General features: G+C 38.9%; 1 protein-coding gene across 3 annotated transcripts in view; it reads left to right on the top strand.

Moving 5' to 3' along the window:
* The window catches only part of PIK3C2A (phosphatidylinositol-4-phosphate 3-kinase catalytic subunit type 2 alpha), a 189,521-nt gene that overhangs the window by 99,485 nt on the left and 72,037 nt on the right, over positions 1-17,999 (top strand). The gene's annotated exons all lie outside the window — the stretch shown is intronic.

The following is a 17,999-nucleotide window of genomic DNA, read 5'->3' as shown; positions in this document are numbered from 1 at the left end:
GAAGGATGTGTGCCTCAGACAGAGGCAGCAGGATTTAGATTTTTCCTTTCCAAATACAGTGTATCATTGCAGGTTTCTATTTTGCTCTTGTAATATCTGTGGGTCTTGGGAATGTTTAAGTTTCATTCTCCCCTTAATGCGAATTACATCATTCAGCTAATTAGACAAGCACTTAGTTACTCTTTAGGTGCTGGGAATCAACTAGCCTTTAGGGAAGGAGAAGCAAATTTTGCATGATTTTGAATGGGTGTATGTTGAATTGCGACTTTAAAAGCCATTTTGGAGAAAGAAGCAGGTAGTAAGAAGGCTTGGAAACACAGATGAGATTTTTGGATGACATTATCAGAAAAGAGAAAAATCTTAACTAATGGAATGTTTTATAAGTGGATTTTGACTACAGTTCACTAAGGATATGTTATTTTAAGCTTTTCAGTATTTACAAATTTAGTCACATAATCTCTTAATACTTTCAATTAAAAAATCACAAGTTAATTGTATATTTTAAATTGATATCCTAAATATAACATCAAATTATTTTCTCTTAATATCTCTGTCATATTGTTGAGGGTTTTCTTTTTGTTTTTACAAAATAACAGTCATTGGGCACTTGGATGGCTCAGTCGGTTGAGCGTCTGACTTTAGCTCAGGTCATGATCTCATGCTTTGTGAGTTCGAGCCCCACATTGGGCTTTCTGCCCAATGCAGAGCCTGCCTCAGATCCTTTGTCCCCCTCTCTCTGTCCATCCCCTGCTTATGTTCTCTCGAAAATAAATAAACATTAAAAAAAAAAAACCAAAATAACAGTCATTTCCTAAAGTATTTAAAAGGAGATGGAGAAACTAAGCCATGAGTCATCCACCAAAAAAAAAAACAAAAACAAAAACAAAGCAAAAACAAAAAAGAAGATGGGGTGGGGGAAATATACCAAAAAGAACTGATAATTTAGCTTTCTGAGGCACTACTCAACTTTCCCATAGTGGCTGCACCATTTTACATCCTATCAGCAATGTGTGAGAGTTCTAGTTTCTCCATATCCTTGCCAACACTTGTTATTTTCCATTTTCTGGATTATCACCATCCTGATGGATGTGAAACAGTATCACTATGGTTTTGATTTACATTTCCTGATGACTAATGATGATGAGTATCTTTTCATGTGCTTAATTGGCCATTTATCTTTTTTGGAGAAAATGTCTTAAGTCATTTGCTCGTTCTAAAAATTGGATTGTTCATAGCAGCTTTACTCATAATAGCTCCAAAGTAGAAACAACCCAAATACCTCATCAACTGATGAATGGGTAAACCAAAGTGGTATGTTCATACAGTGGAATATTACCCACAAAAAAGTGAAGTCCTGATATATGTTATAACATGGATGAACTTTAAAAACATAAATGAAAAAAGCCAGGCACAAAAGACCATGTTTTGTATGATTCATTTTATATATGTCCAGAAATGGCAAATCCATAGAGACAGAAAGCAGATTAGTGTTTTCCAGGGGTCAGGGAAGGAAAGAATGGGAATGATTGTTTAATTGTTACTGGGGTTTTGGGGAGGATGATGAAAATGCTCTAGAATTAGACCATTTCAGTCTTCTTACCATAGTGGTGATGACCACACAGCATTGTGAATGTATTGAAAGCCAGTGAATTTTATGTTCTGTGAATTTTACCTTAATTAAAAAATATATTAAAGGCACTGGTTCACCTGATCCATCCTGCTCAGGCCAGACCACTGCTGGATTCACATTTGAATCAGTGTTCCAATGGAGAGATCCCTCCCCAAACGTGGGTCTCCTTTTTATAGGCAAAGCATGACAGCATGAGGGGATGGTGTCTGACACTATGCAGTCTGGATTGGGGAAATCAGCTGTTTCAGGAGTTGTTTGGGAAGGGCAACTGCCTAGAACTTGGGAATCTCAGGAGCTATGGAAATTTGCAGTTTTTGCTATCAGAAAAAAGGCAGCACCTGGTCCTATAGGGAGCTAAGTGTAGGCTCAGTCCTCCCATTGGTAGAAGAGAGAGTCCCTGACTGTCCATACAACCCATCCAGGTCACTTTTAAATACTCCTGCTCCTTGCATCACACTTTTGTATGTATGTATTCACATCTTTACAATATATGCATTGTGACCACAATACATAGACTATCTTGAATTTGATCAAATATTTATAAATGACTGGTTTATTTCATATCTGTGTGTCTCAAATTCTAATTTTCTCAGCATCAAAAAGTCATTTATCCACTAAGGGAAACATTATTCCAAGTGAGCTGAGATTACCATTTTAGGTGAATTGTGGTTATTATATTAGATAAGTTGAGGTTTCTGGATCAACTGGAGTTACTTACTGTCCAGTGATCCTGGATCAGAACTCAGAACCTGAGAGCTGCATTCTTTTTATCTATGTGTAGATATTCAAACTGAACTTTTTTTTCTTTTCTTATAATGGTCACTGAGACAGTAGAGAGTTCCTAAGAATCCTATGAGGACAGAGCAACCCATACCTATTTTACAATTGAGGAAATGTGAAGAAATTTAGGAATTCTTAATTTTTTCATATAATAATGGTATTGTAAGTCAAATGAGCTCTTATATTTTAGAGATATATACTGAAGAATTTGTAAATGAAATGTAATAAATTATAGTTTTAATAGAAGGAAGAGCTGGGGATAGGTGCTTCTAGATGCAACAAGATTGGCTATATGTTGATAATTATTGAAGCTGTGATGGATACATGGGTGTTCATTATATTATTTTTTCTACTTTTGTATGTCTGAAAATTTCCACAATACATTAGAGGTTAGGAAGAAGACCACAGAACTATTTGTAAGAAGAAAAGCTGATGTTCAGACCCATGATGTGACTCTAAAATCACTTCCCCCACTCCATCCCTTTAGTGATAGAACATGCTATTTTGGAAGTAATAAGTTCCCTGTCAAACATGGGTTAAATAATTGGCTTCCTGAACTTAGTTGTATGTCACTGTGCCCTGAAGAGGAGTTTAGGCTTCTTCAGTCCTGATATTGTGTGTTTGGGGGTGGGAATAAGAGGTGAGATTGTGGAATTTGAGGGAAAAGATGACTTAAAAACATTTTTTTTTTTTCCTTCTTTAAGTGATTTTGATGCAGCTAACCTGCTCCCTTGGACTAGCGTTTGGAACCTTTTGACTAGATGACTTTAAAGTTAGTTTCTCTGTATTTCAGAAGCCTGTGAAATTGGGAAGGTGACAAGACAAATAGCAAAACAAAAATTAAGTACCCTGGAAACCGTTTCTTCACAACTGAAGTTGCTTTTGCTACAAAATCCTGCTTCCTTTTCTTTCCTTTTTTCCGTCTTTAGACTGGTCACTTACAGTTCAACTGATATTTTCTCCACCCTTTCCTTTGGTGAGGACAGGGCTGTGATACCCACATGTCTTTCATTGCTCCCTGCATACATCTTTTCCTCCTTATTTTTAATATTTGTCATAGTACCATCTGCTGTTAAGACATCTAATGCCATTCTATTTTGTAGAACTGCTTTACGCATATGGGTCATTTCAACATTTAATAATGTAATGCTATTTTCAGAGTCATTTAAGGCCTTATTTGTGTATTTATCAAGGGCCTTCTTGTGCTGTATGACATTTTGAGCTGAAGTGTTGATCAGTAATGGCCTCAGTAGTTTTCATTAAACTAATATTTGCATAGCCAGCCTTTCTTTGTCTTCTTTCTATAAAACTACTGTATGGAAACCAACTGTCAGTGTTACCTATTGCTAGATCTGGATGGTGGAATAGACTAGTTCTAGTCATATTCAAACATAATAGCATAGTCTGGTCCAGGTATGACAGATGCCAGATTTAGGGTTTGACAGGTTTTGAGAACAGTGTCAGGGGAGTATAAAAGTATAGCTTGATATTTAGTCATCCCCTGTCATCCATTGATGACCTTTAGTTTCTGAAATTCTTTGAACCTGATGAGAGGTTGTCACAGTCAATGGCTTTCCCATTGGAAGTTTAGATGCTTCTATTGGTAGTGCAGTAGCTGCTACTGCTCCTAAAGGCAAGGTAGCCATCCTTGGGCTACATTGTCAATGGATTTGGAAAAATATCCTGCAGGTTTCAATTAATGCCCTAGTTTTCATGTTAGGGGCTAAGGTGTGGCTTCTTTTTTCAGCAAGGAATAGGGTAAATAAATGGCTTTTCTAAGTTTGGTAGAGGTAGAGCTAGTAGAGGGTAGTTTAATTTTTAGTTGTTGAAAGATCCCCTGTTGTTCTTTATCCCATTTTGAAGGTTCTTTATCTGGTCCTCTAGTGGCTTCATACAGAAATTTGGCTAGGACTCCAAACTCTGGGATCTGTAGGTGGCAAAATCTAGGCATTCCTGTAAAGGTTTGGAGTTGGTTTTATGTGACAGGAGGTTCCAATTCTATTATAGCTCTTTTTCTCTCGATTGGCAGGGAATGCTATCCAATAGTTAATTCATATCCCATATTTCTGTTTCGAAGTTTGAGCCTTTTTAGACTGTTCTTGGTATCCTGTTTCTCTAAGAAAGTTTAGTACAACAATAGAATTATTGTCTGAGACCTCTTTCATGGAGCTTCAGATTAAAATATCATCCACGTATTGTACTGTTATTCCCTGAGGCAGTGTAAGGTCTCTAAACTCTCTGCTGAGTGTATTGCCAGACAAATGGGGACTCTTCTCTAAATCCCTGTGGTAGGACTGTCCATGTAAGCTGGCATGCTTGATGTTCTCCTACTGGAGTCAATTCAAAGGTCAGTAGAGGCTGGACCTCTTCACTTAAGGGGATACAAAAGGAGAAATGCTTTAAATCAAGCACTGTAAGCCATACACCTTTCTGTATTGCCTGAAGTTTGAGTCAGTACAGTATAAGGGTTTGTCACTCTAGGGTGAATAAGGACTGTAGCTTCATTTATTACTCTGAGGTCTTGTACCATTCTGTACTGGCCATTAGGTTTCTATTTAAAAAAACAAACAAACATTTTTTAAAATGTTTATTCATTTTGAGAGGGTGTGGGGGAGGGGGGAGGAGCAGAGAGCAAGAGAGAGTCCCAAGCAGGCTCCATACTGTCAGCACAGAGCCTCATGCAAGACTCCATCTCACAAACCATGAGATCATGATCTAGCCAAAATCAAGAGTTGGACATTTAACCAACTGAGTAACCCAGGTGCCCCTTAAACATTTTATTTTTAATTTTTTTTTAATGTTTTTTTATTTTTGACAGAGAGAGAGAGAGACAGCATGAGCAGGGGAGGGGCAGAGAGAGAGGGAGACACAGAATCCGAAGCAGGCTCCAGGCTCTGAGCTGTCAGCACAGAGCCCGACGCGGGGCTTAAACTCACAGACCGTGAGATCGCGACCTAAGCCGAAGTCAGACACTCAACCGACTAAGCCACCCAGGCGCCCCTAAACATTTTATTTTTAATCTCTGCACCCAACGTGGCACTCAAATTTACAACCCTAAGTTTAAGAGTTGTGTGCTCCACCAACTGGGCCAGCCAGGCACCCCTCTCCATTAGGCTTAACAGGCAAAATGGGAGTATTATAAGGGGACTGGCAAGGTTTAAGAATTTCATTTGTAAGAAATTTATCTATGAGTGGTTAGAATCCAGCCCTGACTTCTGTCTTAAGAGGATATTGTTTTCTGTGTGCAATAATAGCAAGATCCTTTAGAGCTGTTTTGATGGGATGGACTATTGCCTTCCCTAGGATATCATAATTCCAAATTTGGGGATCTACATGTTCCCAAATGTTAGGGGGAATTCCAGGTGGATGTCCAGTTTTTCTTCAGCCCTTAGAGAGGAGACCATCCTCCTGTCTAGTTAGTTTGAACTGGCTTCCCAACTTAAACATGAGGTCCCTTCCCAGTAGGGGAGTGGGACAGGAAGGCAGAACCAGAAAAGAATGGGTAATTACTTGGTCTCTATGTTTACAAGTTACAAGAAAAGTTTGTAAGCATGATTTAAGTTCTCCTTCTATTCTAGTAATTTTAGAAAGACAGGTCGCACTGGAGTGCTAAATAAGGACAGAGTGAGTGGCTTCTGTATCAATAAGAAAATCAATGAATTTAACTTACTCCCACATCCAGGGTAACATGGAGCTCAGCCATCATTATGCTTAGGGGAGCCAGACCAATCTCAGGGCCTTGTCATGCTCTCTTCAGGTTGTTCCACTGGGTTGAAGTTTGAGGACCTAGGGCCATTTTTGCCAATTTATGGTGAATGTCTGGTGCTGACTGGCTTATAAAATGCCTATTTAGGATAACCAGCCTTTCTGGTATGGCTGAGTCTAAATTTATATATTTACCAATTTATTCTATTAAAAACCCCTAAAATAAGGCTGGATTTTCATCATTTGCCTGGGTTACTTCCTTAATTTTATCAAAATTGACAGGTTTAGAAAATCCTCTTTTCATTCCCTCCAGTAAACACATGACCATATGGTCTCATCTTCCCCTGTCAGGTCTGTCCTTTTGGTAGTTCCAGTGAGGCTCGGCATTAGGAACAGTGAGTGTCTCCTCCTACTAGATAATGATTTCTATCCCTGGTCACCAGCTTATCTGCAAATTCTTGTGTCCCAGCCCAAATTTAGGCCTTTTCTTCTGGGGTACAACAGTGCATTAGAATAATATAGATATCCTGACAGGATAAATCAAATAGTAGAGACACCTGGTGAAATACATCTATAAACTTATGTGGATCCTCTGAGTATCATCCTAGTTGTTTTATTTGTGCCAGATCTGACATAGAAAATGGGACACGTACCTTAATTGTGCCCATTTCCCTGTTTGCTGCTTCCCAAAGTGGATACAGTTCTGCCTTAGTCTGAGTGTTTGATAGGTATGATGTTCTACTTCTAGTACATCCCACTGGGCTTGGAGCAGAAAGCTCCAAAGGTTTATATGGAGGGGGAGTTACTAAGGGTCTGGGCTTGCATGTGGGCTTATTGTGACTTTTTCTTCTGCTGATTGATTTGTCTGACTCAATTGGTTTCTTTGATTGAGTGGTCTATTTTATTTATTTATTTATTTATCTATTTATTTATTTATTTTTACATTTAACTGTGTGTTATATATTTATTTTTTTAACTGTAGTTGGCACATTGTGTTCTGCATTTTTTAAAAGTCTATTTATTTTTGAGAGTGTATGTGGGGGCGGGGCAGAGAGAGAGAGGGGAAGAGAGAGGATCCCAAGCAGGCTTCACACTGTCAGTGTGGAGTCCTCTGTGGGTCTCTAATCCACAAACTGTGAGATCATGACCTGAGCCCAAATCAAGAGTCAGGTGCTTAACTGACTGAGCCACCCAAGTGCCCCTTGGATGGTCTATTTAAACAATCATCATTTAAATATCTAGGGGCGCCTGGGTGGCTCAGTTGGTTAAGTGTCCAACTCGTGATTTTGGCTCACGTCATGATCTCAGGGTTCATGGGATCAAGCCCCAAGTTGGTTTCTGCGCTGTCAGCATGAAGCCTGCTTGGGATTCTCTCTCTTTTCCACTCTTTCTGCCCGTCCCCCACTTGCTCTCAAAATAAATAAACATTCAAAATAAAATAAAACATCTAAAGGTGTGGGGGCCTGGAATCTTACCAGGCACATCCTACAAATCTCTCTTAGATTAGGATCCTGACTCAGTGTCATCAAGGTCTGGATGTAGGGCCCTTCAGTCCATTTCCCATGATGCCTGCATAAAAGGTCTAATTGATAAATAGTATTAAAGTTTAAGGACCTGTTAATGGGCCATTTTTCATCATCCTCCAGAGAATATTGAGGCCAGGCATTATTACAGAAGAAGATGAAGTACTTCTTTAAATCCTTTTGTCTAGGGGCACCTGGGTGGCTCAGTTGATTAGGCATATGACTTTGGCTAGGTCATGATCTCAAGGCTTGTGAGTTCAAGCCTTAAGGCTGGCTCTGTGCTGACAGCTCAGAGCCTGGAGTCGGCTTCAGATTCTGTCTTTGTCTTCCTCTGCCCCTCCCCTGCTCACTCATCTCTCTCTCTCTCTCTCTCTCTCTCTCTCTCTCTCTCTCAAATATAAATATTAAAAAAAATTTTTTTTAATCCTTCTGTCTAAATTGACTCCAGTGTGCTAGGAGACACCCCAAAGGGGTATCCTTTGGGGTTGAGGAAGTTGATCCCATATTTAATTCCTATAAAATGAAGAGAGTACATTAACTAAGAGTCCATTACCAAAATCCCCCTTGGCTTCCAAATGGCATCCCATCAGGAATATTGCCAAAGGTTCCTGGGGTTCAGAGTGGCGGGAAGTATCCCTCATTCTCAGCCACTCTGACACCTTTGTGCCACTTGAAGCGTTGTTGGACCTTTCTTCACTTCCCTGCTGCATCCTAGGCTACAGTAGGTGACAGTGAATGGATAGAAATGCTAGAGAGATTGGGGCTGCCTCTTTCCATTTTGAAAGAGTTGATATATCATTTGGCAACCAATAATAATACCTTTGTTAGCATCTAGATCTAGTATCAATGGATGGAGTAGAGGTCTTGGCCTTTGTTAATATGGGGCAGCTATTTTATATCATGTTATGTGTCCTATATCTAAGTTAGAAGTACTTTCAATCTGAGGGCAGGACTGAAAACGCCAAACAGTCCATGGGGAAGGACAAATGAAAGACATGATAAAATGAAAATATGGAACTCCTGCCTAATCTGGGAAACTTTCTCATGAGCTTTAGCCATAATCCAGTCCCAAGGGAGTGATCCTCCATTGGGTGAGTGCCCCACTGATCCCTTTCTGGAAGCACTCGATTAGACATATCTTGGATTTTATGCTTATCAAGGGATTACATCAGGTTTAGAAGGAAACCTTACATGGGAATCTTGAGATCGGTGGCTATCCTAACGACATATATGGCTGTCCCATGCCTAGGAAGAATACAAGTATTAAAAGAAAAGGTAAAACAGGGAGAGCCTGATTTCTGAGCCCAATGCCATTATGGCCAAAGTACTGGTGCCCAGCTGGGCGACAGGAGTTTGTCCCTTCCCGTAGTATAGCCACAAGCAAGAGGTTCTCTCCTAAGCACTCTGGCAAGACATGTTCTGAAGGGTCATACTATTCAGGACATCCCTGAAAAAGAAAAATAACAGATGGGAAACAAAGACTAGGAGTAAAGACGACTTCTCAGGTTGTACCAGTGCTCTTGGATTCACTGTGTTGTCCTGTACGGGCCATCAAAAATGTTAGGACATCCTTGCACACAACAGTCCAAGAATTCTTGAGACATTTTATGATGCAATTTAGCAAGTTTATTAAGTAGCATGGGGACAGGACCTGTAGACAGAAAGAGCTGTACTTTTTGTTGTATGAAGCTGGTGGTGATATGCTGTGTGCTCAAGGGAGAGGGGACATGCAGGGAGTATTAGATCATAGAATTTCTACTAGTAAAACTACTTTTATAACATTTCTCTGGTGCTTATCATTCAATTCAATTCAATATTAACTATTGGTGAGATTTACAGTCAGTCATGAGACCCTTGTGTGTAGCAACCAGCATGTATTTGACCCTTAGCTTTCTGGACTAGGGTCTAGAAAAGGTGACCATTTTTCTGCTTCTGTCCCTCATTAGTTAGACTAAATGATTTCTGAGGTTCCTTTCAGGAATAATATTTAGTTTGGAAAGTTCCCATGTAAGAGAAAGTGGACTTTTTTTCTTTCTTTCTTTTAAAGTTTTGTATTTTGGACATAGTTCCTCAAACCAATTCATCAATTGGAATAACTGAAAATCATAGTATTCCTGTAAAAAGAAAAAAAGATGAAATGTACTAAAATTTTCAATATATTAAGTATGTTACCATTGTGTTACATTAAGTAGTACTTTGTGCTGAATTTTAACAGACTAGTGGTAGCAAGTGCTGAAAGTTGAAATACAGAATAGCTTTACTTTAACTGTATGGAAAGGTTAAAATTAAGCAAATCCTGTTTATATTTTTCAATGTAAATTGAGAAATTCAATTTAGTAACTTAATTTTAACATCCATTGTTTCAGGTGTGCCTGGGTGGCTTAGTCAGTTAAGCGTCCAACTCTTGATTTCTGCTCAGGTCATTATCTCACGGTTCATGGATTTGAGCCCCCTCTTGGGTTGTGCACTAACAGTGCAGAGCCTGCTTTGGATTCTCATTCTCATTCCCCCCCCCCCCCCACCTCTCTCTCTCTCTCTCTCTCTCTCTCTCTCTCTCTCTCTCCCTCCCTCCCTCCCCTGCTTGTTCTCTCTTTCTCTCCCAAAATAAGTAAATAAACTTAAAAAAAAAAGTCCATTGTCCCAGAAAGTAGAACCAAGGACCAACTAGAAAGAAAATTAAAAGGGGTGTCTGGGTGGCTTAGTTGGTTAAGTGTCTGACTTCAGCTCAGGTAATGATTTCACGGTCTGTGAGTTCGAGCCCCGCGTCGGGCTCTGTGCTGACAGCTCAGAGCCTGGAGCCTGCTTCAGATTCTGTGTCTCCCTCTCTCTGACCCTCCCCCGTTCATGCTCTGTCTTTCTCTGTCTCAAAAATAAATAAACATTAAAAAAATTGTTTTTTAAAAAGAAAGAAAATTAAAGGAGGCTGGTTTTATAGTTAAATATTGATAATAGAGCTTACAAATAGCCATTTAATAATGATGGTTCCTCTCAGGTTCTCAGTTCAGTGCACTATTATCTGAAGTCTTCAGAGGTTTGGTGTGCACTTATTACAAATGCTATAAAATAATTTTTATATTCAAAGGAAAGTTCTAAGCCCGTGTATTAACACTAAGATTTCATCATTTTGTTTGTGTCCATGAAGATAAAGTTTGATTTGATTTAAGCCAAAAGGAGCAGGTAAACAGAGCAGTAATAATAGACTGACTTTGGAAGTCTGTGGCACAAACAGGCATGGAGCTTTTAATCTTTCACACACCATTTTATTTAAAAACTTTTCTCTAAGATTCATATCTTTTATTTGGAAGTAAGATTGCAGTGCCTGTTCTTTATAATTACTTTACATGCTCAAGTATTCATTTCCTGTAAGAATTTTATGCTTTGTGGTAAAAACTCAGAAGGGTGTTTTTCTTCTTACTCAGCAAGCTTACTTCCTGTTTCCTTCTAGTGTCTTTTGTTAATAATAATCTAAATACTTTAGTTCAAATTTTTTGTGACCAGTACCAGGAAAAGGCAGCATGGTATTTAAAACTGTTTTATGACAACTTAAGTTTAAATCAGACTAATAGCTATAAATTTAGCTACTTTGAACAGATTGCAGAGATTTTAGTCAAATTATTTTCATGGAACTTGTTTTGCAAAGTTCTGTGGATATTGTGGATATTGGCTCTTTTTAAAAGTTAATTGTATTAACATTATAAACATACATATCTTCATTGGCAGAATGTCTATCATTAATTTTAAAGAAGAGGGAAACTTGATGGGGCACCTGAGTGGCTCAGTCGGTCAAGTGTCCGACTTGGCTCAGGTCATGATCTCGTGGTTCATGAATTCGAGCCCTGCGTCTGGCTCTGTGCTGATAGCCTGGAGCCTGGAGCCCGCTTTGGATTCTGTCTCCCTCTCTCTCTGACCTTCCCTTGCTTGTGCTCTGTTTCTCTCTCTCTTTGAAATATAAATAAACATCAAAAAAAATTTTTTAAATGAGGGAAACTTGAACAAGATGTGATTTTTCATTGTCTAGCTGAAGGTAATACAATATTTGAATAGCTTACTGAAGACTCTAAAATTTTGTAAAAATTCAAATAAGGAAGTGATTAACTTTGTTCTGAATAGTAACTGACATATATGTGGGTGGGTGTGTGTGTGTGGGTGTGGGTGTATATACACACACACACACACCCACACACACACACACACCCACATATATCTTTAATGGTAAAGTACATTTATTGGAAATTTGTACGTTCAGTCTAATTTCTGGGACAATAAAGCATGAACCTTGCATTTGTGTAGGTGTAAAGCTTTCCTATATTTTTATAACTGCTTTACAAAGTATGCACTGACAGTTTTGTGAATTATTTCAAACCTCCATCAGTTTCCTTAATCCACCCATTCTACTTCCTCTGATAGATGACCTCACTAACTTTTTTTGTTTTTTTTTTAAAATACTGAGGTCAAGATCATTTTTAAATTCTTTTTAAGTTTTTTTTTTTTTTTAAGTTTGTTTATTTATTTTGGGAGCAGGTAGAGAACCAGTGGGGTAGGGGCAGAGGGAGAGCATGACAGAAGATCCGAAACAGACTTTGTGTTGACAGCAGAGAACCTGATGTGGAGCTTGAACTCGTGAACCATGAGATCATGACCTGAGCTGAAGTCAAATGCTTAATGAACTGAGCCACCCAGGGACTCCTAAAGTTTGTATGTATGTATGTATGTATGTATGTATGTATTTATTTATTTTGAGAGAGAGTTCACACATGTGCAAATGGGGGAGGGGCAGGGAGGGAGGGAGAGAGAGGATCCTAAGTGGGCTCCATGATGTCAGCATGGATCCTGATGCAGGGCTCGAACCCATGAACCGTGAAACCTGAGTTGAAACCAAGAGTCCGACGCTTAACCGACTGAGCCACCCAGGTGCCCCAAGACCTTTCTTTGTATGGACTTGCCAACCTCAGATTTGCCTCTTCTTTCTGGTTTGGATGTAAGAGATATTCCTTCCATTTTCCAAAACTTAACTCTTTCCCCTTTTCTTGTTCCTGTCTCCCCAGAGTATTTTCTACCATTACTCTTTAAAGAAGAATTTGTACTTACTGCTTTTCCAGTCTCTCACCATCTTCTCTTATTTTTATCATATTGCAGAAACTTGTTTCTGGTAAAATGAATACTAAATGCCAATCTAGTGACCATATTCACTATCCAGCCATCAAACATTAATCTGTGTTTGTCTGTAAGGGTGTTTCTGGATGAGATTAACATTTGAATCAGTACACTGAGTGCTCTCCCTCATGTGGGTGGACCTCATCCAACCAGTTGAAGGCCTGAAGAGAGTGAGAGAGCAAAGTGGCTGACCCTACTGCAAATAAGGGGAAATTCAGCCAGCCTGACTGCCTTTGAGCTAGATAGAACGTGTGTTTTTTCCTGTCTTTGGACTCCCCACTGAAACATCAACTCTTCCCAGATCTTGATTCTGCTGGATTAAGATGGGAACTATACCATTGTCTCTGGGGTCTCTAATTTGCCAACTGCAGAACTTGAGACTTGTCAGCCTCTATAATCACAGGAGCCAATATCTTACAGTAAATCTCTTTATTTATGTGTACATATGGGATATTGCACTCTTGTTCATCTTGATGGATACCTACAGTCATTAGCAGACAGAAATTTCCCTGTAGAAAATTGCAGCAATTGGATGATCCTCATCAAGTATATGTCTTTAGGTCTGGAATAGAGTATTTCTAGGGGTGCCTGGGTGGCTTAATTGGTTAAGCCTCCGACTAAATTTCAGTTCAGGTCATGATCTCGTGGTTCGTGAGTTTGAGCCCTGTGTCCAGCTCTGCACTGAGAGTGCAGAGCCTGCTTGGGATTCTTTCTGTCTCTCCTCTCTCTTTGCCCCTCCCCTGCACACACATGGACACTAGTGCTCTCTCAAAATAAATAAACTTTAAAAATATATATATTTCTGGATGGTGACCAAACAACTACATGGATTTACAAACCCAAAATATTTACTAGAAAACTCATTATTTTCTCCTGGACAGACCTCTTCTTTTGTTGTTCTGTATATCAGATAATGGCATTAGCAGTCTTTTCTTATTTTTCTCTTCATTCATTGAACACTATTTGAGGATACGATGTATGTGTTACAAATTAATAATTCACAGACCTAATCCTTAAAGAACTTGGGTTAGAAGGAAGAGACAAGATGTGTGTGCATATAACTGTAGTACAAAATAGAAAGCCTTGAATGCTACATAAAAGTTTGTGTAAAATCAATGGAGAAAAGAGATGATTTGATGCCTAGGTTGTTTGGAGTGTGAGGGAGGGATTTGGGGTAAGAGTTGAAGGAATCGGTGTAATATTAAAAATTTTTTTTCTTTTTTTTGTTTCAAAAAAATGGAGAAAAACAAAACATCTAATGTTAATGTGTGAGATGACACATTGGCAGCTCAACTGTTTTTTACTTTGTAAAGCCAAAGTAAAAACAGAACATTTTGAGTTAACTTTTCAGGTGTTGTTATTATCTTGATGTAGGACTGTAGCTAGTTATATAGTCTATTTCTATACTGTCAGTTGAAACCTGTAATAACCTTGAAAGGAAGGGCCTAATTCATGAAAGGCACTAAAAAATACAATTTTTTGGTTAAAAACAAGTCTATAAATGCCCCTAAGGACATTCAAAATTTGGTAATAAGTAAAACATAAAAAAGAAAGAAAGAAAGAAAGAAAGAAAGAAAGAAAGAAAGAAAGAAAGAAAGAAAGAAAGAAAGAAAGAAAGAAAAAGAAAGAAAGAAAGAAAGAAAGAAAAAGAAAGAAAGAAAGAAAAAGAAAGAAAGAAAGAAAAAGAATTATTGGGTCAAGCAAAAATACAGGTTTTCTGTAGCATTGCTCCTGCAGAGGTCATAATGTTGTTTTTCTTGTGTTTCCCTCCCTCTCTCCCTTTCAAAGTTTTATTTAAATTCTAGTTAAGGGTGCCTGGGTGGCTCACTCAGTTAAGCATCTGACTTCAGCTCAGGTCATGATCATAGTTCCTGGTTTCAAGCCCTGCTTTGGGCTCTGTGCTGACAGCTTGGAGCCTGGAGTCCACTTCAGATTCTGTATCTCTCTCTCTCTCTCTCTCTCTCTCTCTCTCTCTCTCTCTCTCCCTTCCTTGCTCACACCCTGTCTCTCTCAAAAATAAATAAACATTTGAAAAAATTAAATTCTAGTTAGTCAACCTACAGTACAATATCGGTTTCAGGAGTAGAATCCAGTGATTCATCACTTACATACAACATCTGGTGCTCGTCATAACAAGTGCACTCTTTAGTACCTACCCATCATCCCTCTAGCCTATCCCCCACCCACCTCTCTCCATTTACCCTGTTTGTTCTCTGTCTTTAAGAGTCTCTCATTGTGGGGCGCCTGGGTGGCTCAGTCGTTTAAACCTCTGACTTCTGCTCAGGTCATGATCTCACAGTTCCTGAGTTCAAGCCCCGTGTCAGACTCTGTGCTAATAGCTCAGAGTCTGGAGCCCGCTTCAGATTCTGTGTCTCCCTCTGTCTGTGCCCCTCCCCTGCTCATACTCTTTCTCTCTCTAAAAAATAAATATTAAAAAAATTAAAAAAAAATGAGTCTCTTGTCGTTTGTTTCCCTTTTTTTTTTCTCCTCCCTCCCATATGTTCATCTGTTTTGTTAATTTCCACATGAGGGAAATAATGTTATTTGTCTTTCTCTGACTTATTTTGCTTAGCATACATAATACACTCTAGCTCCATTCACATCTTTGCAAATGGCAAGATTTCATTCTTTTTGATGGTTGAGTAATATTCCATTGTGTGTGATTGTGTGTGTGTGTGTGTGTGTGTGTGTGTGTACATGTACACACACACCCACGTCTTTATTCATCAGTCAGTGGACCTTTGGCACTCTCCATAACTTAGCTGTACTCTTTCGAATCTGTATTTTTGTGTCCTTTGGATAAATACCAAGTAGTGCTGATCGTAGGGTGGTTCTGTTTTTATCTTTTAAAAAATTATTTATTTATTTTTGAGAGAAAGCGTGAGTGAGTGAGGGACAGGGAGAGAGAATCCCATGAAGTACAGAGAGGGAGAGAGAGTGCAGAGCCCAGAGAGGGGCTTGAGCTCATGAACTGTGAGATCATGACCTGAACTGAAGTCAGATGCTTAACCAACTGAGCCACTCAGGCACCCCTATTATTAACTTTTTGAGGAACCTCCATACTGTTCTCCAGAGTAGCTGCACCAGTTTGCATTGCCACCAGCAGTGCAAGAGGGTTTCCCTTTTTCCAAACCATCACCAGGATCTGTTCTTGTGTTGTTTATTTTCGCCATTCTGACAGCTGTGAGGTGGTATTTAATTGTGGTTTTGATTTGTAATTCCCTGATGATGAGCTATGTTGAGCATCTTTTCATGTGTCTGTTAGCCATTTGGATGTCTTCTTTGGAAAAGTGAACTTGTCTTCTCATATCTTAACTGGACTATTTGTTTTTTGGGTGTTGAGTTTGCTAAGTTCTTTATAGATTTTTGATACTAACCCTTTATCCAATATGTCATTTGCAAATACCTTCTCCCATTCCATAGGCTGCCTTTTAGTTTTGTTGATTGCTTCCTGTGCTGGGCAGAAGCCTTTTATCTTGATGAAGTCCCAAAAGTTTATTTTTACTTTTATTTCTCTTGCTTCTGGCAACATGTCTAATAAGTTGCTATGGCCGAGGTCAAAGAGGTTGCTGCCTGTGTTCTCTAGGATTTTGATGGTTTCCTGTCTCAGATTTAGGTCTTTTCATTCATTTTGAATTTATTTTTGTATATGGTATAAGCAAGTGGTCCAGTTTCATTCTTATGTGTGTTGCTGTCCAGTTTTCCCAGCACCATTTGTTGAAGAGACTTTTTTTCCATTGGATATTCTTTCCTGCTTTGTCAAAGATTAATGACCACATAGTTCTGGGTCCATTTCTGGATTTTCTGTTCTGTTCTGTTGATCTATGTGTCTGTTTTTATGCCAGTATCATACTGTTTTGATGACTACAGCAGCTTTATAATATAGCTTGAAATCCAGAATTGTGATGTCTCTAGATTTGCTTTTCTTTTTCAGGATTGCTTTGGCTCTTCAGGGCCTTTTGTGGTTCCATACAAATTTTAGGATTGTTCTAGCTTTGTGAAAAATGTCGGTGGTATTTTAATGGGCATTGCATTAAATGTGTAGATTGCTTTGGGTAGTATAGACGTTTTGACAATGTCTGTTCTTCCAATCCATGAGCATGGAATGCCTTTCCATTTCTTTGTGTCCTCTTCAATGTCTTTCACGAGTTTTTGATAGTTGTTAGAGTACAGATCTTTTACCTCTTGGTTAACTTTATTCCTGGTATCTAATTGTTTTTGGTGCTATTACAAATGGGATCAATTCCTTGCTTTCTTTTTTTGCTGTTTCATTATTTCTGTATAGAATTGCAACCATTTCTTTCTTTTTAAAAAAATTTTTTTTCAATGTTTATTTTTGAGAGACAGAGACAGAGCATGAGCACGGGAGGGGCAGAGAGAGAGGGAGACACAGAATCTGAAGCAGGCTCCAGGGTCAGCTGTTAGCACAGAGCCTGATGCGGGGCTCCAACTCACATACCACGAGATCAAAGAGGTTTTTGCCTGCTTTCTCCTCGAGGATTTTGATGGCTTCCTATGTTACATTTAGGTCTTTTATCCATTTTGAGTTTATTTTTGTGTATGGTGTAAGAAAGTGGTCCAGGTTCGTTCTTCTGCATGTCGCTGTCCAGTTTTCCCAACACCACTTGGCTGAAGAGACTGTCTTTATTCCATTGGATATTCTTTCCTGATTTGTCAAGGATTAGTTGGCCATACGTTTGTGGGTCCATTTCCAGGTTCTCTATTCTGTTCCATTGATCTGAGTGGCTGTTCTTGTGCTAGTTCCATACTGTCTTGATGATTACAGCTTTGTAGTATAGCTTGAAGTCTGGGATTGTGATGCCTCCTGCTTTGGTTTTCTTTTTCAAGATTGCTTTGGCTGTTCGGGGTCTTTTCTGGTTCCATACAAATTTTAGGATTATTTGTTCTAGCTCTGTGAAGAATGCTGGTGTTATTTTGATTGGGATTGCATTGAATATGTAGATTGCGGTTTGGGTAGTATCAACATTTTAACAATATTTGTTCTTCCTATCCAGGAGCATGGAATTTTTTTCCATTTTTTTGTGTCTTCTTGAGTTTCTTTCGTAAGCTTTCTATAGTTTTCAGTGTATAGATGTTTCACCTCTTTGGTTAGATTTATTCCTAGGTATTTTACAGTGTTTTGTGCAACTGTAAATGGGATCGATTCCTTGATTTCTCTTTCTGTCGCTTCATTGTTGGTGTATAGG

This window comes from Felis catus, chromosome D1 (genome assembly GCF_018350175.1).
Source record: "Felis catus isolate Fca126 chromosome D1, F.catus_Fca126_mat1.0, whole genome shotgun sequence".
NCBI lineage: Eukaryota > Metazoa > Chordata > Mammalia > Carnivora > Felidae > Felis > Felis catus.
This window is presented reverse-complemented; position numbering and strand designations above follow the sequence as displayed.